Source organism: Bufo bufo, chromosome 6 (genome assembly GCF_905171765.1).
Source record: "Bufo bufo chromosome 6, aBufBuf1.1, whole genome shotgun sequence".
Classification (NCBI taxonomy): Eukaryota; Metazoa; Chordata; class Amphibia; order Anura; family Bufonidae; genus Bufo; species Bufo bufo.
In genome coordinates, this window is record NC_053394.1 from 134,579,467 (window position 1) to 134,598,355 (window position 18,889).

At 46.3% G+C, this 18,889-nt stretch overlaps 1 protein-coding gene across 1 annotated transcript in view; it reads left to right on the top strand.

Annotated features, from left to right (window-relative positions):
* Positions 1 to 6,689: 6,689 nt before the first annotated feature.
* The window catches only part of CSNK2A1 (casein kinase 2 alpha 1), a 37,660-nt gene continuing 25,460 nt past the window's right edge, over positions 6,690 to 18,889 (top strand). Inside the window, 1 exon segment of the mRNA XM_040435333.1 lies at positions 6,690 to 6,786. The gene's annotated coding sequence lies outside the window, so the exon portion shown is untranslated.

Sequence of the window (18,889 nt, forward strand, 5' to 3'; positions counted from 1 at the left end):
CCGCAAAAAACAGAACGGTCGTGTGCATGTAGCCTAAAGCTGTGGCCTGCTCTCACTACATTCATTAAAAGCTGTCTGGCACAAGGAAAGGTATGGAGTGGGCTTGGCATGCATGTTGGTACCTGCATCCCTTGTAAGTAATGGAGGCCATTTTGGCACCAAAAATGGTAAGGGGCAGAGTGGACCCAGCATGCATGTGGATCCAACACTTCCTGAACTTTATGGCGGCCATTGTGGCGCATAACAGGTAGTATTTAGTGTTAGGACCCGTCTTACAGAGATCGCCTTGACGTTTGGCAGACGGGCTCAGATGGTTTTGTACAAAATGCATTTGCCAAGCATCTCACTTTATAAATAAGCGTAGCATTAGCACTTTAATAATTTTTGTGACTATGGCATTATTGTACTTTATCTGATTTGCAGGGTGCTGCTGCATTCCTCTTTTTTTCTATCCTGAGAATAAGTCATCAATAGTAAAAAGCAGACAACCCCTTTAAGGCTGGGTTCACACGGGCGTTGCGGGAAAATGTGCGGGTGCATTGCGGGAACACCCGCGATTTTTCCGCGCGAGTGCAAAACATTGTAATGCGTTTTGCACTCGCGTGAGAAAAATCGCGCATGTTTGCTACCCAAACCTGAACTTCTTCACAGAAGTTCGGGCTTGGGATCGGTGTTCTGTAGATTGTATTATTTTTCCTTATAACATGGTTATAAGGGAAAATAATAGCATTCTGAATACAGAATGCATAGTAAAACAGTGCTGGAGGGGTTAATTAAAAAAATATATATATTTAACTCGCCTTAGTCCACTTGATCGCGCAGACCGGCATCTCCTTCTGTCTCCTTTGCTGAACAGGACCTGTGGTGAGCATTCATTACATGAACAGGACCTTTGGTGACATCACTCCGGTCATCACATGATCCATCACCATGGTAAAAGATCATGTGATGGATCATGTGATGACCAGAGTGACATCACCAAAGGTCCTGTTCATGTAATGAATGCTCACCACAGGTCCTGTTCAGCAAAGGAGACAGAAGGAGATGCCGGTCTGCGCGATCAAGGTGAGTTAAAATATTATTATTTTTTTTAGCCCCTCCAGTGCTGTTTTACTATGCATTCTGTATTCAGAAAATAATAATGATCGGGTCTCCATCCCGATCGTCTCCTAGCAACCGTGCGTGAAAATCGCACCGCATCCGCACTTGCTTGCGGATGCTTGCGATTTTCACGCAACCCCATTCACTTCTATGGGGCCTGCGTTGCGTGAAAAACGCAGAATATAGAGCATGCTGCAATTTTCACGCAACGCACAAGTGATGCGTGAGAATCACCGCTCAACTGAACAGCCCCATTGAAATGAATGGGTCGGGATTCAGTGCGGGTGCAATGCGTTCACCTACCGCATTGCACCCGCGCGGAAATCTCGCCCGTGTGAACGCAGCCTAACTGTATGTGGCTCCGGGATGCTGGATCATCAGACTCGGCCCCTGCACCCATTTGTGCTCTGAAGGGGTGTGACACGTCAAGGAAAAGGTTGTGATGATGTGATGCGCCACAAAAGGAGTGTGGAATATGTGGGAAAACAGTTGTGTCCACAGCTGAAGAAATTGAGCAACATGACCAGGGATGGCACAACCTGCAGGTCTACAGCTGTTGTAAAACTACAACTCCCACCATGCCCTTCTGTAGGCTGATAGCCGTAGGCTGTGTGGGCATGCTGGGAGTTGTAGTTTTGCAACAGCTGGAGAGCCTCGGGTTGGCCATCCCTGTACTATACCATCTCCCACAGGCAAGTATGGCATTCTCTACTTGTATGAACTCTCTTTCAGGTCATTTCTGCGGCGGATAAATCCAACGTATGAACTTACCTTAGGCCGCTTTCACACGGGCGAGTATTCCGTGCGAATGCGATGCGTGAGGTGAACACATTGCACCCGCACTGAATCATGACCCATTCATTTCTATGGGGCTGTGCACACGAGCGGTGATTTTCACGCATCACTTGTGCGTTGCGTGAAAATCGCAGCATGCTCCTCTTTGTGCGTTTTTCACGTAACACAGGCCCCATAGAAATGAATGGGGTTGCGTGAAAATCGCAAGCATCCGCAAGCAAGTGCGGATGCGGTGCGATTTTCACACACAGTTGCTAGGAGACGATCGGTATGGCGACCCGATCATTATTATTTTCCCTTATAACATGGTTATAAGGGAAAATAATAGCATTCTGAATACAGAATGCATAGTAAAATAGCGCTGGAGGGGTTAAAAAAATAATAATAATAATTTAACTCACCTTAATCCACTTGCTCGCGCAGCCGGCATCTCTTCTGTCTTCATCTTAGCTGTGTGCAAGGAAAAGGACCTGTGGTGATGTCACTCCGGTCATCACATGATCCATCACCATGGTAAAAGATCATGTGACGGACCATGTGATGACCGGAGTGACGTCACCACAGGTCCTTTTCATGCACACAGCTAAGATGAAGACAGAAAAGATGCCGGGCTGCGCGAGCAAGTGGATTAAGGTGAGTTAAATGTAAAAAATGTAATCCTCCAGCGCTATTTTACTATGCATTCTGTATTCCCGCAAAATAATACAATCTACAGAACACCGATCCCAAGCCCGAACTTTCGGGTTTGGGTACCAAACATGCGCGATTTTTCTCACGCGAGTGCAAAACGCATTACAATGTTTTGCACTCGCGTGGAAAAATCGCCCATGTTCCAGCAACGCACCCGCACCTTTTCCCGCAACGCCCGTGTGAAAGAGACCTTAGGGTTTCCGTTACTTTACAAAATTTGATTTCCATTTTTTTATTTTTGTGTGATTTTGTTGTCAGCACATTCAACTATGTAAAGAACAAAGTATTTCAGAAGAATATTTAATTAATTCAGATCTAGGATGTGTTATTTTTGTGTTCCCTTTATTTTTTTGAGCAGTGTATAACGTTTCAAGAGTGTATCCTGAGGCACAAGTCAGCTTAAAGGGGTTGTGTCACTATAGCAAATGGCATTTATCACGTAGAGAAAGTTAATACAAGAAACTTACTAATGTATTGTGATTGTCCATATTGTCTCCTTTGCTGGCTTGATTCATTTTTCCATCATATTATACACAGCTCATATCCAGGGGTTACGACCACCCTGCAATCCAGCAGCAGTGGCCGTGCTTGCACACTATAAGCAAAGGCACCCTATGCGCACTTTCACACTACCGGCCACCAGAGAGGACGGCTCTTATTCTTATAGTGTGCAAGCACGACCACCGCTGCTGGATTGCAGGGTGGTCGTAACCCCTGGATATGAGCTGTGTATAATATGATGGAAAAATGAATCAAGCCAGCAGAGAAGACAATATGGACAATCACAATACAGTACATTAATAAGTGGCTTGAATTAACTTTCTCTACATAATAAATGCCATTTGCTGAAGTGAGACATCCCCTTTAAGCTGACTTGTACCTCGGGATACACTCTTAAAACGTAATATTTTATTAGCCTTTTTAAAGCTGCATTTTCTAAGGATAAGTCCTCCAATGAAAGTAACGGAAACTGTAAGGCCTCTTGCACACCACTGTATGTCTTTTTCAGTATTTTGCGGTCTGCAAAAAACGGATCCGCAAAAAATACGGATGACGTCCTTGTGCATTCTGTTTTTTTGCGGAACGGAACTGCTGGCCCCTGATAGAACAGTACTATCCTTGTCCATTATGCGGACAATAATAGGACATGTTCTATCTTTGAACGGAAAAACGGAAACGGAAGGCATACGGAGTACCTTCCTTTTTCTTTGTGGATCCATTGAAATGAATGGTTCCGTATACGGCAAGCAAAAAACGGAACATAAATGGAAAAAAAAAACGTTTGTGTGCAAGAGGCCTAAGGCCCCTTTCACACGAACGAGTTTTCCGCACAGGCGCAATGCGTGACATGAACGCATAGCACCCGCACTGAATCCTGACCCATTCATTTCAATGGGTCTGTGTACATGAGCGTTTTTTTTTTTCACGCATCAGTTCTGCGTTGCGTGAAAAACGCAGCATGTTCTATATTCAGCATTTTTCATGCAGCCCTGGCCCCATAGAGGTGAATGGGGCTTCGGTAAAAAACACATTGCATCCGGAAGCAAGTGCGGATACAATGCGTTTTTCACTGATGGTTGATAGATGTTGTTTGTAAACCTTCAATTTTTTTATCACGCGCGTGAAAAACGCATGAAAACGCATTGCACCCACGCGGAAAAAACGCAAGCGCAGACAAAACTGACTGAATTTAATTGCAAAATGGTTCGAGTTTCACTGAACGCACCCTGAACGCATCCGTATCGTTTGTGTGAAAGAGGCCTAATGTTAAGTTCATACATTGAATTTATCTGCCATGGATTCCGCGGCAGAAACCCAAGGCTGATCCTTGGGTTTCTGACCTGGTTTTGTATTTTGAATGCGGCGAGTCCACTGAGTTTTTGGCGTGAACATCTACTGACAAAATCTGCCATGGGAATAAGGCTTAAGATAGAGAGTTTTAATTGCTAGGTCCCATGTCCGTGATGACATCCATGACAAGATGGTCAGTGGTTAATCCGTAAAAATGTCCGTGAAGGATCCATGTTTGGTCCATGTGTCCATTTGTTTGCCCTCTCTGTTACCCATATTCCACAGACACTGCTAGGCAGAAAAGTAGTTTCCAGAGCTTCGCCCACCAATGGTCCATGAAAATAAATGACCAAACATGGAGGCATCCATGTTATGTCAGTAGTTTTCACTGAGTCATAGAGTATAATGTGCGAGACGGATCCGTAATCACAGACAAAAATAAGGCATGGTTTCATGTTGTCACTGTGGACCCATGGTCAGTGGAAAACCATGGTCAGGTGTTTTTCCATCTCAGACAATGGGGGCATACCGCTAGGATATGCCCCCACTGTCTGATAGGTGCAAGTCCCACCGGTGGGACCCGCACCTACACTGAGAACGGAGGCCCAAAAGTTGTGGAGGGCGCACTGCGCATGTGCAACCCCCCTCCATTAATTTCTATGCAGCCGCTGGAAATAGCCGAGCGCTGGCTCTTCTATTTCTGTCGGCCCCATAGAAATTAATGGGAGCAGTGGCCGTGCAAACGCGGTGCGTACCTATTCAGTACTATGGGAAAAGCGCTTGGTGGTGGCCGGACCTGGTGAAACCCGGGGTCCTCTGGCCACCAACTTCCCAACTCCGTTCTCATTGTAGGTACGGGTGCCAGAGGTGGGACCCGCCCCTATCACCCTATAGCGATATTCCCCCATTGTCTCAGATGGGAGTACCCCTTTAAAGTCCATGGATATGTGAATTGTCCATGGAGAACATGGAGAGCAAACGTCTGAGATTCACTGACGTGTGAAAGAGGTCTTATGTGAACTTTCCGTCTTCAGTCAACGGCATGACTATGAGTAACATATCCAAGCTTTAAAGACATATAGGGAGAGGAGGTGACAGACCAAAGACAGGCTGACAGTGGGTGCAACTTCCTACCTCTGCATACTGTATGAAGAGCAGCTCTGGGGAACAAACTGCAGCTCTAAAAAGAAAAAAGGAACAGAAAAGTGATACAAAAGGGAATGTCGGAATTAAATTCTTTAGTAATTGGAGACGTTTCGGACGGGTGACCACATAAACGCCCATGCTCTTGCAGATGTCCAGCGTGGTCACTCCGGACTGGGACTAGTGAGATTTCATTACAACTCCTTCAGAAGATGGCGGACAGGTGACAGCCACACAAGATGCCATTTAGCAATGCGGAGAAGGTTCTGGCTACAAATTTGCGAAACCTAGACCGGTGGCCATATTCCTTCCCCCTCACATATGCCCTTATAAACACCAATGAAGCGCACTCGCCTTCCATGTTCGTCACAAGCACATTTTTGTGCCTCTTTTACTGGCACATTTAGGGTTTTTGTCATGACAGGGGATAGTTATAGCGCTATAAATCTCTGATGACGCTATCACTTTCCCTCTTATTGGCACCATTTTTAGTCAATCTTTCTTAAACGTTGATCCTCCCAGATGTCTGTGCAAACCTTGTACGCCCGCGTTACTAGAAAGCAAACCATGGCCGCCGTAGACGAGTATTTAGATAGGATTACACAAAGTATGTGAACCTTGTCCCATATTCATAGATCAAAATCAGTTTTACTATGTGAACCCTGCATCCCCCCCCCCCCCAAACCATGATTCCCTCAAGTCCAGTCCCAAACCCTACACAACCTCTTATCCTTCTAATAAAGACACATGGCGCTGAATTCAAAGATTTACATTTAAGGGGACGATTTTATTTTATCATCTTGTCAGAAAAAAAAAATCCCCGATATATTTCCGAACTACAATTCCCACAATGCCATGATTACCGCTCAGATGACTGCGCATGCGCAAACCCGCCTACAGACTCTGCCAACGCCATCTTGCGACTGGCAGGCTTTTTTTTTTCTTTTGCTTAGTCAGGTGAGCTAGACTCGGCGAGCGCGAAGCTGCAGACTTTCGTACTCATCGCTTACCCGTTATTTCTCTCGCTTTAAACCCTAATACGCCCCTTTCCTCCGTTCTACCTCTTGTTTCTAGTCTACCGACCGCGGTTGACTTTCCACTCACAAGATGGCAGCCGGAATTACCCGCCCTCTGGGCCGCCATGAGTATGTATTTCCGCTTCCGGTCAGCCTCGCTCTGGTCCCTGCGGCTGGCGGCCGTGTGTCTCCGCCATATTGTCTGTGTGATCCCGGCGGGAGCGGCGGCCGCGGGGAGCTAGAATAGCAGGTGCGGAGCGCGAACGGGGCCTACACTGTGGGAAGGGACGGGGCGAAGTGCTACGTTCTTAGAAAGGAGCCCGCCGCGGGGTGGAGCCTGGCGTTTCCTGGACGCCCGCCATCGCCGGGTGTGAAGAGAAGAAGGAGGAGGAGGGGGCGGGGTATCCTTTCCGGGGAGATCCAGGGTAACGTGAGGTTGCCCGGGCCTAACTAATGGCGGTGCCGGGGCCTTTTTGAGGCCTTGTAGTTTCATTGGAGGGGGGTAATTATTGGCGGGGGTGTATTTCTGGGTGACTACGGGTGTGGTGACCTGGAAATGGGGTATGAAAGGCCTTAAAGGATGTTGGAGGGGTTTATGGGATTTCAGCTTCTTTAACGTCTTGATTTACCCCGGTCTGGTTATTGTGTCATGTAATGTGGATGTATGGTTATTATTGGGGGGATTATGTTAGTTTGCCACATTTATAATAGAAGCCCTAAATAAGGCTCTGTTCACACCTGTGCGGGACCTCTGTTGCAGAATCTTTGAGACTTCCCAGAAAAACTATTGCCGCATGCGTTTCACCCAGTAAGTCCTCGTTCACATCTCCTTTTGTGGATCCGGCCTGACCTCACGGGGATAGGGATCCGATTTGCGGTTGTAATACTTGTTTTCGGCCGAACGTAAGTCGCTGCAGCAAGGCCTAAAATGATTGAATCTGTCGCACCCCCTTAGAAGTCAATGGGGTCCATTAGTCCGTCTATCATGCCAACGATCCCGATTCTCTGCGCAACGGAATTGCTACCACAGATGTGAACGCAGCCTTAAAGGGTTTGTCTCACTTCCGGAAATGGTATTTATCATGTAGAGAAAGTTGTTTCTAGGCAGTTATTAATGTATTGTGAGTGTCCATATTGCCGCCTCTGGCTGGATTCATTTTTCCATCACGTTATATACACTGCTCGTTTCCGTGGTTACGACCACCCTTGCAATCAAGCAACGGCGGTCTTGCTTGCATATTGTAGGAAAAGGCCTCCCTGGTGGTTGGGACTGTGGCAGTGCCTGTAGGCTGGAGCTATATCCTATACAGTAGTGTTCATGCACGACCACTGGTGCTGGATTGCAGGGTGGTCGTAACCATGGAAACGAGCCGTGTATAATGTGATAGAAAAATGAATCCAGACAGTGAAGGAGACAATATGGACAATCACAATACATTGGTAAGTGCCTTGTATTAAAGTTCTCTACATAACTGCCATTCGCTGAAGTGAGACGACCCCCTCAATAGCGCCAAAAATGTAACCGATGACTAATATTCTGTGAGTGCATTATGATTGGTCCGTGCGCCGATACAGTTCGTGTGGGGTGATAAATATAAAGCGTCTCCGACCGTCCGATCCCATAAGAATGATTTGTTAATGAGATTATATCTTGGGCTCGTTGTGGAGATAGATAAGCGCTATAATTGTGGGGGCAGCGTGGCGACTTCTGATGGTGCCGTTGTGGTTCGTCTGTCCGTGCCCCCGGAGGTTGCACCCTCCTGCAGTCTTTACTTCTGTGCAGACCTCATACAGCAGAAACAAATATCACCCTGAGATTCTGGCTGCAGATCAGTTATAGCGGCGTTATGTCCTGCGGAAACCATCGGGCGCATGGTCATGTGGTATCACCATGGACGCTAAGTCACTGAGGCCTAGTGAGGTAGGTGGCAGTGTGGGGCGGGATTGTGGTGGCAGATTTACCGGTAACTTTTTCAGACTGGAGAAGAGCAGTTATTTTGTTCCAGCGATGGTCAGGTTCCTCTGCCGGTTTAAAGGGTTTCTCTGAGACTTCAAAAAAGTTACTCTTGTTAAATCCTGACGTGCCAGGTGTCACCCCTGTTCTTGTAGGGGTATTCTGGTTATATGATGTTATCCCCTATTCACAGAATAAGGGGCTAACTTTTAGATCGGTGGGGGTCTTGATCATGAGTCTACTGCCACTGGGTATGGCAGGACAGGGACGAGCCTCCCTAGAGTCACCTGTGATGCTGGGGAGGATCGTCCCCATCACCGCCTGCCATTGGCTTGTGCAGCAGACCGTTCACTTCCGTGGAGCAGCGCTGCCGTAACCGGCTCCGTCCAGCGCACAACAGACAGCTGGGAAGTTCTGGTGCAGAAGGCTGCTGCGACAACTGACTGGCGGGTGCCTATCCTTGTCCCCCCTGAGAACCACCTCGTAATCCAGGAGAACTAGCATAAGATTGGGAGACCACGTGTTTCCAGAGGAGCACGGAGAGCTAGGGTAGTCCACCTGTTCATTACCAGGTATGCAAAAGAAATGATACCTTCTTCTGGGAGTCTGAAGCCTCCCCCAGGGAAATTCTATATTGTGCTGTGCATTACTTAGACTTCCCTTAGGCTGGTTTAGGAAGGGCGACGTTTATCTGAGTTTACATTGGACAGCCCACGTAATGAACCCCTGACTCATTCAATTGAATGGGTATCTGCAAGTGAACAAATATCCGCGTGGACTCGGTCTGTGTCAAGAAAATTGCCGCTGGTTATAGATTTTCTTTTTTTCGGTTCCATCCGTGCGCGGGCAGATATAACCGTCCACGACACGGAGGAGTTTCTAATCGCCCGTCTGACCTAAGGGTGTGTTCACATTTGGTTTGGAGCAGGCCCGCTAGTAGGGAGCATGGCATTGCACCACCATATGGTCGCTGTGACCTAACTTGATGCCTTCGTTAGGATGATCCTCGTAGGCTGGGGGAGGGGAGTTCCTCTTCTTAAAACTGCTGCAGCTTGTGAAGGGCCAGACCTCTTTGAGCACTTCCCTTCGTTACAGCTGATACCCAGGGAGCGCTGTTGGGACCTTTGGTCTAGAGGTCAGCCTCCGTTCTCTTTTTAGGTGTCAGACTGTAACTAGAAGAGGTATAGCATGTACTCAGGCGCTCCTTCTGTAAAGCCCCGCGTTGCTAATTGTAGCACTGATCTTATTACGCTAATTTATCTTGTATTTTAGTCTTGCTTTATACGTGATCTCTCTCCGCACCCCTCATCTGTATAGCCTGCTGCCTGGACGAGCGCACAAGTCCTCATACGGATTTCAGTATTAAGTATATTGTCCGCTTTCGGGCACAGACCTTTCTCCATTAAGGTCTCTTTCACACGAGTGAGTTTTCCACCCTGGTGCGATGCGTGTAGTGAACGTACAGCGTCCTGACCCATTCATTTCAATGGCTGTGTGCTCATGAGCATAGTTTATCACGGATCATCTCTGCGTTCAGGAAAAATCGCAGCATGTTCTATATTGTGCATTTATTAATTTTGCTTCATAGAAGTGAATAGGGCTTGTGTGAAAAAACGGACGGAGTTCGGGGGTAATGTGTTTCACTGATAGGAGATGTAGATTGGGGGCCGTCCTATAAGGTAAGACCCTAATTAGACTAGGGTTAAACAGATGGAAGGTCCTTTTTTAGCAACTCCGACAGGTGTCACTTTATGTGGTGATAACTTTAAAACTCTTTTTTACTTATCCAGGCCATTCTTAGATTGTTTTATCGTCACATATTGTACTTCATGACAGTAGGAAAACGGAGTCAAAAAATCATGTTTCGGTGTTTCAATATTCTGAGAGCCCTATTTTTATTTTATTTTTTTAATATTTTTTTTGGGGGGGGGCAGTTGTCTTAAGTAGGGTCTAATTTTTTGCTGTATGAGATGACTGCTTGATTGGTACTATTTTGGGTTTTGATCGCTTGGTATTACACTTTAACCACCTCAGCCCCCAGTGCTTAAACACCCTGAAAGACCAGGCCACTTTTTACACTTCTGACCTACACTACTTTCACCGTTTATTGCTCGGTCATGCAACTTACCACCCAAATGAATTTTACCTCCTTTCTTCTCACTAATAGAGCTTTTCATTTGGTGGTATTTCATTGCTGCTGACATTTTTACTTTTTTTGTTATTAATCGAAATTTAACGATTTTTTTGCAAAAAAAATGACATTTTTCACTTTCAGTTGTAAAATTTTGCAAAAAAAACGACATCCATATATAAATTTTGCTCTAAATTTATTGTTCTACATGTCTTTGATTAAAAAAAAATGTTTGGGTAAAAAAAAAATGGTTTGGGTAAAAGTTATAGCGTTACAAACTATGGTACAAAAATGTGAATTTCCGCTTTTTGAAGCAGCTCTGACTTTCTGAGCACCTGTCATGTTTCCTGAGGTTCTACAATGCCCAGACAGTACAAATACCCACAAATGACCCCATTTCGGAAAGTACACACCCTAAGGTATTCGCTGATGGGCATAGTGAGTTCATAGAACTTTTTATTTTTTGTCACAAGTTAGCGGAAAATGATGATTTTTTTTCTTTTTTTTTTTTTTTTTTTACAAAGTCTCATATTCCACTAACCTTGTGACAAAAAATAAAAACTTCCATGAACTCACTATGCCCATCAGAGAATACCCTGGGGTCTCTTCTTTCCAAAATGGGGTCACTTGTGGGGTAGTTATACTGCCCTGGCATTCTAGGGGCCCAAATGTGTGGTAAGGAGTTTGAAATCAAATTCTGTAAAAAATGACGAGTGAAATCCGAAAGGTGCTCTTTGGAATGTGGGCCCCTTTGCCCACCTAGGCTGCAAAAAAAGTGTCACACATCTGGTATCTCCGTATTCAGTAGAAGTTGGGGAATGTGTTTTGGGGTGTCTTTTTACATATACCCATGCTGGGTGAGATAAATATCTTGGTCAAATGCCAACTTTGTATAAAAAATGGGAAAAGTTGTCTTTTGCCAAGATATTTCTCTCACCCAGCATGGGTATATGTAAAATGACACCCCAAAACACATTCCCCACCTTCTCCTGAGTACGGAGATACCACATGTGTGACACTTTTTTGCAGCCTAGGTGGGCAAAGGGGCCCCATATTCCAAAGAGCACCTTTCGGATTTCACTCGTCATTTTTTACAGAATTTGATTTCAAACTCCTTACCACACATTTGGGCCCCTAGAATGCCAGGGCAGTATAACTACCCCACAAGTGACCCCATTTTGGAAAGAGAGACCCCAGGGTATTCGCTGATGGGCATAGTGAGTTCATGGAAGTTTTTATTTTTTGTCACAAGTTAGTGGAATATGAGACTTTGTATGAAAAAAAAAAAAAAAAAGAATTTCATCATTTTCCACTAACTTGTGACAAAAAATAAAAAATTCTAGGAACTTGCCATGCCCCTCACGGAATACCTTGGGGTGTCTTCTTTCCAAAATGGGGTCACTTGTGGGGTAGTTATACTGCCCTGTCATTTTCCAGGGGCCCTAATGTGTGGTAAGTAGGTAAAGTGGACCAGTGAAATCCGAAAGGTGCTCTTTGGAATGTGGGCCCCTTTGCCCACCTAGGCTGCAAAAAAGTGTCACATCTGGTATCGCCGTATTCAGGAGGACGTTGGGGAATGTGTTTTGGGGTGTCTTTTTACATATACCCATGCTGGGTGAGAGAAATATCTTGGCAAAGACAACTTTTTCCATTTTTTTATACAAAGTTGGCACTTTGACCAAGATATTTATCTCACCCAGCATGGGTATATGTAAAATGACACCCCAAAACACATTGCCCAACTTCCTCCTGAGATACGGCGATACAGATGTGTGACACTTTTTTGCAGCCTAGATGCGCAAAGGGGCCCAAATTCCTTTTAGGAGGGCATTTTTAGACATTTGGATACCAGACTTCTTCTCACGCTTTGGGGCCCCTAGAATGCCAGGGCAGTATAAATACCCCACATGTGACCCCCATTTTGGAAAGAAGACACCCCAAGGTATTCAATGAGGGGCATGGCGAGTCATAGAAAATTTTTTTTTTTTTGGCACAAGTTAGCGGGAAATTGATATTTTTTATTTTTTTCTCACACAGTCTTCCCGTTCCGCTAACTTGGACAAAAATTCAATCTTTCATGGACTCAATATGCCCCCTCACGGAATACCTGGGGGTGTCTTCTTTCCGAAATGGGGTCACATGTGGGTATTATACTGCCCTGGCATTTAGGGGCCCTAAAGCGTGAGAAGAAGTCTGGAATTATAAATGTCTAAAAAATTTTACGCATTTGGATTCCGTGAGGGGTATGGGGAGTTCATGTGAGATTTATTTTTTGTCACAAGTTAGTGGAAATATGTGACTTTGTAAGAAAAAAAAAAAAAATTCCGCTAACTTGGGCCAAAAAAAAGACTGAATGCAGCCTTACAGGGGGGTGATCAATGAAAGGGGGGGTGATCAATGACAGGGGGGGTGATCAATGACAAGGGGGGTGGATCAATGACAGGGGGGGTGATCAATGACAGGGGGGGTGATCAATGACAGGGGGGTGATCAATGACAGGGGGGTGATCAGGGAGTCTATATGGGGTGATCAGGGGTGATCAAGGGCTAATAAGGGGTTAATAAGTGACGGGGGGGGGGGGGGGTGTAGTGTAGTGGTGCTTGGTGCAACATATTACTGAGCTGCCTGTGTCCTCTGGTGGTCGATCCAAACAAAGGGGGGACCACCAGAGGACCAGGTAGCAGGTATATTAGACGCTGTTATCAAAACAGCGTCTAATATACCTGTTAGGGGTTAAAAAAATCACATCTCAGCCTGCCAGCGAACGATCGCCGCTGGCAGGCTGGAGATCCACTCGCTTACCTTCCGATCCTGTGAACGCCGCGTCGCCTGTGTGCGCGCGTTCACAGGAAATCTCGCGTCTCGCGAGAGGACGCACCGGCGCGTCCACCCAGAACAACAGGACCGCCGCAAAGACGCAATCCTGCGTACGGCGGTCCTGAGGAGGTTAATGTAAGGTGACAAAAAATTGCCTTTTTTTTTTTACACCGTTATTTTTTTTTATGGTGTTCATCTGAGGGGTTAGGTAATGTGATATTTTTATAGAGCAGGTTGTTACGGACGCGGCGATGCATAATATGATTGATTTTATTTAAAGAGGTTATCCCATCTTAGACAATAGGGGCATATCGCTAGTATATGCCCCCATTGTCTGGTAGGTTCTGGGGACCCGCACCTACATGGAGAGCGTGAGGAGAACTTGAGGAGGGTGCACTGTGCATGTGCAGCGGCCCTCCATTCTATTTCTATGGAGCCGCCGTAAATAGCAGAGCGCTGGCTCGGCTATTTCCGTCGGCCCCATAGAAATAAATGGGAGCGGTGGCCGCGCATGCGCGGTGCGTTCCTATTCACTTCAATGGGAGAGGTGGGGAGCGGCACCTGGTGGTGGACGGACCCCAGGAAACCCGGGGTCCTCCAGCCACAACTCTCCCTGGCTCCGTTCTCCTTGTAGGTGTGTGTCCCAGATAGAGTTGTTGCGATACCAAATTTTTGATTCGGTTTCGATACCATGAAAAAGTATTGCGATACTCGATACCATTCGATACCACGCGAAAAAAATAAACAAAAAAAGCCACGTGCATTCCTCATTTTTAAAAATGGCGAATCGCGCAGTTTTTATTTTATTTTTTCTGTTCCGGCATTCACCACCTAGATTTTTTTTTTATATTTTAATAGTTTGGACTTTTCTCACGTGGCGATGTAATATGTTTATTTATATATTTTATATGTGAAATTGGGAAAAGGGGGGTGATTTATACTTCATATTTTAGTGTTTTTTTTTTTTCACTTTTTATTTAATAACTATTTCCCCCCTTAGGGGCTAGAACCTGGGATCTTTCATCCCTTTTCCTATTCACCCTGATTGATCTCTATCAGGGTGAATAGGACTCCACACTGTCCCTGCTGCTCTGTGCTTTGTGCACACAGCATCAGGGATGTTACCATGGCAACCAGGGCTTCTGTAGCGTCCTGGCTGCCATGGTAACCGATCGGAGCCCCAGGCTTACACAGCTGGGGCTCCGATCAGAAGCTGCCACTGCACCACCAATGAGGGGGAGTGGAGAGGTCACCTGTGGCCACTCTGCCACCAATGATTTTAATACTGGAGGGGTTGAGAGGGGCCGGCGCACTGTGCCACCAATGATTTTAAATGGGAGGGGGGGATTGAGGGGGGGGGGGGGCACACTGCACACCAATGATTTTACCCTTTATACAGGAGGCGGGTACTAGCAGGAGTCAGCGGCAGTTACACTGCCGCTGATCGCAGCTCCCTGTCAGGGGCAGGGTGCCGGCAATGCGATTCTGCTTGCCGGCTACCCGCTCCTGTATGTGTTAAAGACTGACTACTGTTATATGAGTCCAGACTTTCACTATTAGGCCACACAGAGCGGCGCCCAGCGATGTCTCAGCACTCACCATTTAGTCCTGGGCGCCGCTCCGTTCGCCCGCAGTGCCCCATTACTGTCTCCTCTCCTGCTCCACATGCTGCTGATTACTATCGGAGCGATGGGAGGAGACATCAGCTTCACTAGTGGGCGTTCCTTCTCCCTGGCTGTAGCGCTGTCCAATCGCAGCGCAGGGAAAAGGAACGCCCACTAGTGAAGCTGATGTCTCCTCCCATCGCTCCGATAGTAATCCTATCATTGGTGGCGCAGTGCGCCCGCCCCTCCTCCGCCCCTCTCTTCTCATTGCCGCCCCTCCTCCACCCCCTCTCTTCTCATTGCCGCCCCTCCTCCGCCCCTCTCTTCTCATTGCCGCCCCTCCTCCGCCCCTCTCTTCTCATTGGTGGCAGCGGCAGCAGCACAGGGGGAGGGAGGACAGCTTCCTTCTCCCCGTGCTGCTGAGAGAGAACATGAGCGCGCCGATAGCAGCGCGCTCATGTTCAGAGATACTAGACTGCGCAGAAGCGCAGCCCAGTATCGAAAAAACGGAAATCCCGGTATCGTATCGATACCGGGACAAAAGTATCGATTGGGTATCGAAATTTCGATACCCGCAACAACCCTAGTCCCAGAGGTGGAACCCGCACCTATCAGACAATGGGGGCATATCCTAGCAATATGCCCCCATTGTCTGAGATGGGATAACCCCTTTAAGTTTTACACTATCACTTTTGAAGAAAAGAAAAATCATGTTTTAGTGTCTCCATAGTCTGAGCCCAAATTTTTAATTTTTTATTCTTTGGGGCTCATTTTTTGCGGGATGGGGTGACAGATTGGTACTATTTTGGGAGGCATACTTCTTTTTGATCGCTTGGTGTTGCACTTTTAGTGATGTACCTGAGATTTTTCTGATCTCGTTCAAATTGCTGGTAATGTATTATGCTGCAGTTTTTTTCCACTCTAAAATCTACATGTAAAAACCACATTTAATCCGCACCATGTGCAGGTAGTGTATTGCAGATCAGTGCAGTATTCTCGCCCCCACCCTCCTATTTACCGATTGACATTTTAGTCCAGTTTTCTGTAGTCGCCCGATACTCAGGTCGTTCTATATTAAATATAGCACATGGCAAAAATCTTGCTGGTGCTTTCAGGCTGGTCAGTCTCCTGCCATATAATGTAGGTACATAGAGGGTATGTTTAGCTGTTTACACATCCCATGATGTGACTCTTATATTGATGTGTATAGTCAGGAGCAAAGGTGGCAAATTTTTATGGGGGTTTCCTGACCCCTCTTCTGCTTGACCCCTTCCTGTCTGCATAGTTTTGGATGTATCTTGAGGCATAGCTGTTAATGTTTCTGTACATAGAAACAAATATGCAGCAAAGTTCTGCTTTTGCGCTAACGCTGCCACACCCAGCCAACGTATGTATGTTACCCCTGAAGAACTCATCGCTGTGCAAACAGTAGCGCTCTGCAGAATGCTGCTGTGTCTCTAGAAGCCCCGCATGAAAGAGCCGGTACACAAGGACATTGGCAGCTTGCCTGAAAGTGCTGCCCGTCTGCAAAGTCCTACAGCCATGAAGCAGCACTGGGTATAATGGTCTGAGTCTTGTAGCTGGTAGACTCGCTGCTGTGTGACCTGTTCCCCACTGCGGATGAAATGCTTTAGAAGTAGGGAGTTTTGGATTATTTGGTCTGTTTGATGCATTAAATGCACAGGAATTGAGCGCTGAGATGTGAACGCGTTAATGGAGCCTGACCATCCGGTGACTGCTCTACTTCACTTCCCGCCTACAAGAGTTCAGCTTCCTGAATTTATGTAACTAAAGCTTTTAAGAGTTGTAAAATTCCCAGTTTTGCAGCTTTCCAATATGCATTGCTTGAGTGCTGCACAGTTTTCAGGATCTCTGCTTGATGTCAGTGAGTAGGAACATTCTGATCATACCAACCGAACAGTGGCAGAATATGAGCGTGCGGTCTTACATCCTGAGGATAGGTCATCCGTATGAGGCCTCATGCACACGACCGTAGTTCTGGTCTGCATCCGAGCCGCAGTCTTTGCTTTCACTTCAATGGGGCCGCAAAAGATGCGGACAGCACTCCGTCATGCTGTCCGCATCCATTGCTCCGTTCCGTGGCCCCGCCAAAAAGATATAGCATGTCCTATTCTTGTCCGTTTTGCGGACAAGAGTAGGCATTTCTACAATAGGCCTTCCGTTCCGCAAATTGCGGAAGGGACACGGGCGGCTTCCGTTTTTTTGCGGACCACTAAAAAACGGAACGGTCGTGTGTGTGTAGCCTTAAAATCTCAACAAAGCCCTTTGATTATCAATTTAGAAACTGCCTCTTTTGCCCCTATGCAAATGAGTCTGGCACTTATATAAGTTAGCCATAATTACAGTGAATGGGAGCAGCTCTGTCCACTACACCTCGGACGGCGCTGTCCCGAAACAGATGATCGGCAGGAGAGCAAGGTGTCAGGTATTGATGGCTTATCGAAAGAATAGTCCATTAGTATCAAAATCCAGGACAACCCCTTTAAGGGTAAATGCACACATTCAGGATTTATGTGCCGACAATCCGCACTGAAATCCACAGGTGTTTGCATGGAAATCTGTGCAGTCAATCTACATCTATTGGTGCGAATTTGGTGTGGGTTTTCCACAGGCGGATTTTACTTTCCCTATTGAAGTGGATGGAGAAAATCCAGTCAGGAAAAATAAAATAAATTGACGCTGCAGATTTTAAAGGGATTCTGTCACCTCTCTTTACCCTATAGAGATGTGGACATGCACGGCTAGATCGCTGCTAGCATGTCCGCAATATACTTGTCCCATATCGCTGTGGTTTTATGGAGTGTAAAACATGATTTTAGAGATATATATATATATATATATATATATATATATATATATATATATATATATATATATATATATATATATATATATATATGTAAATGAGCCCGAGGGGCTGCACTAACCGTTCTGGAGCCCAGCACCGTCTGTAACCAGCAATCTCCTCCTTTCTCACGAAGTCAGATCGCCGTAATCCCGCCATTCGCGAGCTCGCGCATGCGCAGTTCCTTCCCAGCACAGGGAAGGAAGTTAAGGAACACTATGCCGAAGCATCGCGAGATTACGGCGATCTGACTTCGTGAGCAAGGAGGAGATTGCTGCTTACAGACGGTGCTGGGCTCCAGAACGGTTAGTGCAGCCCCTCGGGCTCCTCTCAAGGCTCATTTACATATATATCTAAAATCATGTTTTACACTCCATAAAACCACAGCGATATGGGACAAGTATATTGGGGACATGCTAGCAGCGATCTAGCCGTGCATGTCCGCATCTCTATAGGGTAAAAAGAGGTGTCTGAATCCCTTTAAAATCTGCATTGTGTGCATGAGAATTTCAAGTTTTCATGTCCTACGGTGTGGATTTTCCGCGCAGGAAATCTGCACGCAATCCTGACCGTGTGCATTTACCCTAAGGCTACTTTCACACTTGCGTTTTGGCTTTCCGTTTGTGAAATCCATCATGCGCTCTCACAAGCGGTCCAAAACGGATCAGTTTTGCCCTAATGCATTCTGAATGGAAAAGGATCCGCTCAGAATGCATCAGTTTGCCTCCGTTCCGTCACCATTCCGCTCTGGAGGCGGACACCAAAACGATTTTTGGAGGACAGAATCCAGGAGGATGCCTAAAAATATTCTTTGGTTAGGGATGAGATTGGATTTCTTCCAGTTGACTATCCAGCCCAGGTTCTGAAGGAGAGAGAGAGGACCACCTGAAGATGAGCTTGTAGGAGATCTGACTTTTCTGCTATAACTAACAGATCGTCCAGATATGGAATAATTAATATTCCCTTTTGGCTTAGGGAGGC